General features: G+C 32.4%; 1 long non-coding RNA gene and 1 pseudogene across 1 annotated transcript; one reads left to right on the forward strand and one right to left on the reverse strand.

Annotated features, from left to right (window-relative positions):
- The first annotated feature begins 2041 nt into the window (after nucleotides 1-2041).
- Nucleotides 2042-3293, forward strand: LOC145134751 (uncharacterized). Its single transcript, XR_013719329.1, has 3 exons — nucleotides 2042-2340; nucleotides 2817-2940; nucleotides 3023-3293. It is a non-coding gene; the product is annotated as an uncharacterized LOC145134751 (long non-coding RNA).
- A 1797-nt stretch (nucleotides 3294-5090) lies between these two features.
- LOC145128294 (RING-H2 finger protein ATL13 pseudogene) lies at nucleotides 5091-6839 on the reverse strand (annotated as a pseudogene).
- Nucleotides 6840-8186: the final 1347 nt, after the last annotated feature.

Genomic DNA, 8186 nt, shown 5'->3' on the forward strand with positions numbered 1-8186 from the left:
GCTCTCTTTTTTTCCTACCCTCATCCCTCCATATTGACACCTCAATTTGGACTCCAACCATCAACTAGATAAAAAAACCACTATTTCATATCCAAAATTAATATCCAAAGGTTCCAGATCAAAAAAAATTCAATAAAGAGCACTAATCGAACATTTTGAGAACTGCCTCAATGCATATACCCATCCAACCATCACCGTAAAACAAAACCAGATTGTCGGCATGTTTGGAATTTCATTTTCACATATCGATGATCTTCATTGAAGAAGAGATCAAGAGGATTCCATTTCCATTTCATCACAAACCTCACACAGTCACCTTCGTCATCTTCTCTTTAACCATCATAACTGCATCTGAACACCACGTGTTGTTTATTAGCCTACATTCTAACCTAATCATCACCAATGTACCACCTAAACCATCACCATCTAATCCTAAACCATTAAATATGAACATTATCATACATACGAATATCATCACACCCATCGCCTACTGACGCAAAAAAGAAACCCTAATCACAATTTGTCATCTTCTACAAGTTTCCAGTTGATCATCGTTTTTGTTGACTCACCTGCAAAATCGGACTCAAGAAAAACTCTCCCATGTTCTTTGATTTGATCCTTTTACATAGACATGCTCTTGTAAGTGAGGAGAGGGACCTTGATTTTTTGGAGTGTGTATATGTGTGTGTCTCAATTTTTTTGGTCTCAAAGTTTACTGGGACTTTAGGTTTGAAAGTGGGAAGATGAAGTCTAGTATGGTGGGAGAGAGAGAGAGAGAGAGAGAGAGAGAGAGAGAGAGCCCACCGGTTAACAATTAATTAAAAGGGGGGCAATATAGTCTTTTCATATTTTATTTAATAGAAAAATAATGGTGTCAATCATAAGGGACAGTTGTATGCAAGGTTTGCTCCGTATGGAACGTCAATGGGAAAAAAGTTTCATAGAAACCATTTAAGGAACAAACGAAAAAGTTTAAGGACACCTGTGAAATTTTGTCTATATTTTATTACATATGCTTGTTAATTATCAAAAACTACTATTCTAATCATTTACTTTTATTCAAATGAATAGTATATACTATAAAATTGTTTAGTAATAAAACCAAACATTACAACATTTACCTCTCATTACATGTATTGTAAATTTGTATTAGCTACATAATAACTGGGCCAAACTGCACAAAATAGCTCGTGTGATATGTCCAGGCCCATCTTCTACATCTTGGGCTCAAACCTTCATAAAGTAACATAGACAAAAAGATTACTATTCAAGTAATTCAACTTCACACCAATTTTAATGTATATCTAACTTTTAAAGGAGAAAATAATGGTTTCTGTGGTTTGATAGTTTGTAATATGTAATTGCACAGGGTTGTAATGTATACCTACATTTTAAAGGAGAAAATAATGGTTTCGTTAAATCACATGGTCTCTAAAATCTCGGGGTCGGCTTTGTACATATGATCTTTCCGGTGTAATTTAATGAAAGTGAAATGATAAGGAAGCGAGGGGACCATATAAGGCATGATGGGGCATCAAAAACAAATTGCTCGTGACAACATTTAATGTTGTTTAGGTCCCCTCCTAATATTTATTTCCCACAAATTATGTCCAACAATTCATAAACTTTCTTTATTTAAATACCATAGGTCTATAACCACATAGCCTACTCATTATTATTTGACATAGTTATAAGACTTTAAATGATATATATATATATATATATATATATATATATATATATATATATATATATATATATATATATATATATATATATATATATATATATATATATAGGAGTAGGATCAAATGAGAACACCTAAAAGGTTGAGAACGCGAGAACATATATGGATCCTTTAAATATTTAAATATAAAGTTATTATTAAAGGGGCGATTTATGAAAAATTCTAAAACTGTTGGCATTAAAGTGTAACATTTAAATGGTCAGAAGGGCATAATAGGAATTGCAACTTTACTTATTTCCTATAATTTCTCACTCTCTCACCTATTTCCTTTCATCTTCTCGTATCTATATTTCCCCCTCTCTAGGGTTTCTAATGCCGCCTCCTTCTTAGAAACCTCTTTCTCACATTTCTCAATCGTCGGCTCAACTCGTCCTATACACGCCTCCGAAGACCGGTTCCCTATTCGTTACTTCGTCGGTGATCCCATTGATTTCTACTCACCGGCGCAACCTCGCCTCCACTCCAGCGTAACAAGGCAGCGACAACTCAGGTAACCGGTTCCCTGTTCGCTTCTTCGTCAATGATTTCATTGATTTCTACTCACCGGCGCAACCTCGCCTCCACTCCGGCGCAGCAAGGCAGTGACGACTCAGGTAAGTTTCGATTCCTTGCCATTGTTGGGTGGTCATAAGTGATTGCAAAGGAATAGAGAAAGCAACACCCATCTCTTTTGTTTGAACATTATTTGCTTTGTGGATTACGACCATTTGACAACACCGAACCAAACCAACCCTCTTTTTTTTCAACCCTTTTTCTCAATATCGCATCTTTACTTGGTTGTGTTATCAACCTTGTGAAAATCTTGGTTGCAAGTGGAGAACCTGATCATGAATTATAAATATTTGATTGTTGGTTGTATTTTGTTATGGAAATTTAAAGTTATTAATACGATCAATTGGATTCACTATTGATTGTATATATTCCATTACTGTTTGCAACATGATTCATTTCTGAATAGAGTTTTTTTATTGATTGTATATCTTCCATTACCGCTTGTAACATGATTCATTTCTGAATAGAGTTTTTTTTTTGTGATTTTTTTAATATAAATTTGTTTTTTTAAATTCAGGAAAATTGTGGGGCAAGTTCATCAAATGTGTTTTGGATAGTGAAGGACTTTTAGGAAACATTCAAGATTATTTAGAAGACTCTCAAGTGAATGTCAAAACTGATAAATCATATTTTATAAATAGGTTGTTTGAGTTTAATCATCAATGAATATAACTATATTATAACCGCATGCGTTTATACCTTAATGATTGATGTTTTGAACAGGTTTAATCTAAGAGCTTGATATTTTGAATAAGGATAACTCTAAGTTGGGAAATCGACAGCATGATCAAGGGCGCCTCTCTTTGTTTTTATTTGTATGGTAGCAACAAGAAAATTTAAAGAAAAATAACGACGTATGAAGTCATTTATGATTAGTGGTATATTTATCAATGAATATAACCACCGGAAATGTAGAAATTTAGAAGTCTTTTGTATTTTGTTAAAATAAAGTTGTATTCGTTTATGATTATGATTAGAGGTTTATTCTTTTGTAATGAAGTGAGTTTGTTTAGATTTGTATTCATTTATGATTATGATTAGTGGTTTATTCTTTTCGAATGAAATGATAAATTCTTAAACATTCTTTGTTTTCAATTCATGGAAAAAAAAACGAGTCTAGTCATGGCATCTTCACTTATGAATATGACAATACTTGATAAAACTAAAGCAAGTCGTTTATGTATTCAAGATAAATTAGTTTGATATTTTTTCATTTATGAACATGAATTAGGTAAAACAAGATAAAATATTTTGATTTTTAAATTTAGACAGAAAATTGATAAAATGTTTTTTATCTTTAATTAATAATATAAAAAATGAATAATTCTCGTTTTTAGTAACAGTATTTTGAATCCCTAAAATTTAGTAACATACCATTTTAATTTATTTTTTATAATTTAATTAAAATACACATTTACCCATATACCTTTGTATATTGATTGGTCCAGAACTGTTCTCGCGTTCTCAACTTTTTATGTGTTTTCATTTGATCCTCTCCATATATATATATATATATATATATATATATATATATATATATATATATATATATATATATATATATATATATATATATATATATACACTCAATGATCGGTTTAATTCATTTACTGATATAGAAATATGAATTTGCAGAAAATCAGTTGGTACAATTTTATTGCTTCATTAAAGTACACAACTTAATGAAAAAGAGAGCGGTCTGCATCACAATCATCTTTTTTTCTTGAAGTAGGAGTCATAATCAAGTATATGTCAAGACTTCAAGGCTCAAACCTACTTAGAAATAAACATAAATAACTACATGCCCATATATTCAAATGAAGCTAACTACTTCTCTTTGAAAAACAAAACCATATCTACCAAACGACCATTGTAGTCACATGGAACAACAACAAAGAAGAAAACCTAGACATGTGTGCCTTCATAAAGAAAGATATATATGTATGCATGTGTATCAGCTATATAAAACAAATTAGTTTTATCATCGAATTAAATGATTCGGTATCTTGAAACTCTTTAGATATGATAGAACTAAAAATAAGTGTTACATACGAACCTTTTTTGAATTGTATGTAATTGTTTTTGGAATTGTTATTCTTTCAGCAACCTTAGTTATTGGCATATACCGTCAAATGTAAATCGGACATAATTGATGGCGTAAGAGTATGATGCCTAGAAAGAAGTAAATCATTATCATTATTAGAATCAAAACTCTACATTGTCTTTTGATACTCACATTTTTGCAAGAATAACAACCTAGAGCGTCCATAATTGGTACCAATATGGTATACTTTCGGTGACCGTTAAAGGGTTTGAATTGCAACAACTACAAAATGAAGTGTTAATATCAATGTGAGTTGTGCAACCCAATTTATATCTCACATGATGCTCGTAGGATTGAACTGTGAGACAGCTCAAATGTTGCTCGAATGATAAGCCTATATATCTGTTTGAGAGCTACGAAGACTGAATTTTAGTCTAGATTTTTCTATTAGAATCTTGTGGCATGAATGTGTCGAATTGAATCTTGTGATTAACTAATAATCCACGATATGAGATTTAACAACCTGTTAAAACGACAAACATCATGCATCTTCACATAGTAACAAAAGTACCGGTGTGGCTAGCTAAGAGGTTGTTCGAAAAATAAACTTATATGTCTGTTTTGACAATTAAGGATTTAGGTCTATATTTTTCTATTTGAGTATTGTGGCATTAATGGTATCGATTTTCATCATTTTACTAACTAAAGACATACGAAATAACATTTACCAAACTGTTAAAACGACATACATTACTCATCTTCACATGTAACAAAAGTAACTAATCACAAAAATGCATACGTTATAACTTAAGGTTCCTTTAATCGGATCAATCTTGAATTCCTTTGTACTCGTAAGAATCAAATCTCCCTCAAACTTTAACAAAGTACACTTCACTTATCTAAAATAAAAATAAAAACGTATTTGTGGACAAAAAATTTCAAACATTCATTGACGAAGAAGATGAATGCACCACCTTGTTTTTCTTGCCCATAAGCCAAAGCAAACTCCTTTTTGCAAAAGACGGTTGATTTGATGTTGATGTTGGTAAATCAAGACTATGACAACTCTGTACTTCATGATTGTCACATCCCATCTCAGAAACCTTTGCTTCTTCTCCGGCGACATTTTGCCGGAGCAAAAACTGTAGGGAGAAAGTGGTGGTTGATGGTGGCTCAATGGCCGCCGATGGTGTTGAATCTGGCTTCTCTTTTTTCCCTCTAAGCCAAATCTTGGAAACTGAAAAGCTCTCTTTCATTATACTGCCGCCTCTATATGCTTCAAAATCTTTGAAATCTCGTCTTGAATCGCCGCCACATTCAGATATCGCCGGCCGGTGACCAGGGGTGATTGGGAGGTTTGACTTTTTGTGAGATAGTTTCTTCACTTGAGTTCTAACGGAAACTTGTAAAGATGAATTATCATCCATCACATACTCGAAAGAACCCATTGAAAAACACCTTCTTTCGTCAATGTTACTCTTCTCGCCACCGCCGTCACCGCCGCCTCCACCATCCACATTCTTAAACTTCCCAAGCTTAACTGTAACAACTTTTTCCTTATTCTCCTCTTCTTTCACCTCGTTTTGACCAGAATTAACAGGGTCGGATTCGGATTGGGATTCATCAACACTAAAACGAGAACTCGCCCTTTGAATTGTGGGCTCGGCTACAATCTCTCGAGAACTCTCGTTACTTCCAGATTCAAGAACAAGAACAAATGGCGAACGATAAGTGTTTGGAGCATAATCAGAAAGCAAATTGCTTCTACAAAGAGGGCAAGTGGAATGAGATAAAAGCCATGTATCGATACAATCCATATGAAAAGCATGACTACATTTCGGCAATAATCTAAGCTGATCATCCCCTTCGAATTCGCACAAACACACAGCACAATCAAAAGGGTTTTTCAAACCGATTATTGATTTGTAAGTGAAAACAGGAAGCGTGTCGATGAAGGATTGGTCAACGCCGGAGTCATGGAGAGTGAAGAGTTGCTGTAACTGACCTTGAAGAGCAGTCACATTGTCGAATTCATCTGGGTCTCTATTTGATGGTTTTATAAGAAATCTAACAAGAAGATGAAGCAATCCGGAGATGAAGAATATAACGGCGAGGATAATGATGATTAGCAGAACACTTGGACTCACATTGTCGTTGAAATTTGAACCGGAAGAGGCGGCTTGAATAAACGGTGGTGGTGGCGGCGGAGGAAGTGGTGGCTGAGTGTAAAAATACGGCCTTATGTACGGTGAAAGAAGAATTTTCCGATCCATTTCTTGGGGGAAGAGTGGAAAGTGGTAAAAATTGGAAATTTAAGATTAAATCATACGAAAGGAAGAAAACCCATCTCTCAAATCATATAAATCAAAAGGCCATTAACGGATTTTGAAGCTTTTTGAAGAGTACTTGAATGGGGAGACTCTGCAAGTCAAAGAGATAGAAGGAGAGAGAGATGACATTGACAGTCTGTATGGACATAAATTTTGCATCTATGAATTATGAAAGCTTTAATTTCTATAAAAAAAATTGAAGAACAGATGAGCAATGATAACTTAAAAAATTTATTGTATTTATTACAGCATAAAATAATAAATATATACATATGAAAACTATTAAATTCTAAATTTTTAATAGTGTTTTTATAATTAAACTGCAAAACAACCTTAAACCAGTGGATATAAGTTACGTTTGACGTATTAACTGAAAATTTAGTTGTTACATTTTAAATTAGCCGATAAAAAATGATGTTTGTTAAAAAAATACTTGATAACATAGCTGAAAGATATAAAAACATTTATCAGAACAAGTTTTTTAAAATTAATTAAGAGTATTTTTTTTTTTGAAACGACAAATAATTATCTAACTCTTCTTTCTGTGATTGAACCCAGAACTTCTTAGATAGTTGTTAGTTTAGAACCTTCGTATTAACCAAGTGGACTAGACATGACTAGACAAAATATTACAATTTTTAAAAGTTTGAAAATAAACTAGATATAACACACTAAACACAACCTAATTTTAGGTTTTAGTTTAATTTTTAAAGCAAAATTTACATTTATGAAAAATTAAGACGACAAAAAAGGTCAGTATCTAAATATATATGTATATTGTTTAAAATGGGATATATACAGTAAAGTCCCAATATTTTTATCGACTTGACAAGAAAGTCCTAAACTTTATTTTTTTGACAGTAAAGTCAAAATTACCGGCAGTTTTTGACACTTTTACCATTTTTTCCCGGTTAGCCAGTAATTAGGACTTTTTTGTCAAAAAAATAAGTTTAGGACTTTCTTGTTAAATCGTCAATTAAAACAAAAAATAAAGTTTAGGATTTTCTTGTCAAATCGTTGAAAATATTAGGGCTTTAGTGTATATCTCATTTTTTTTGTTAGAAATTTAATGGTATGATACTCTTTAAGCATAAGAGTTATTAAAACATTCTCTAGTCAGCTAGATCCTATTGAAATCTTTAACATTTGCTTCTTGTTAAATCGTTTTTTTAATCTCAACAAAACGACATTGAAAAAAATGGAGATAATCAAGAAAGAAAGAAAGAACCAGGGTTGTGTTGTCTTTTTGCAGTCCCAAAAATGGAGAAATAAGAAACCGAAAAAAATGAAATTGTCCTGGCTTTATACAAACACAAACAACACATGCTTAGTCAAAAGGGTGTGAATGTGGAGAAGGGAAAGAAGAGCAATTTCGTTTTTTTCGGTTTCTTATTTCTCCATTTTTTGGACTGCAAAAAGTCAAACAACCCTGGTTCTTTCTTTCTTTCTTTCTTGATTATCTCAATTTTTTTCAATGTCGGTTTGTTGAGATTAAAAAAACGATTTAACAAGA

The sequence above is a fragment of the Lactuca virosa genome, chromosome 8, assembly GCF_052849685.1.
Source record: "Lactuca virosa cultivar CGN04683 chromosome 8, Lactuca_virosa_CGN04683_v6, whole genome shotgun sequence".
Classification (NCBI taxonomy): domain Eukaryota; kingdom Viridiplantae; phylum Streptophyta; class Magnoliopsida; order Asterales; family Asteraceae; genus Lactuca; species Lactuca virosa.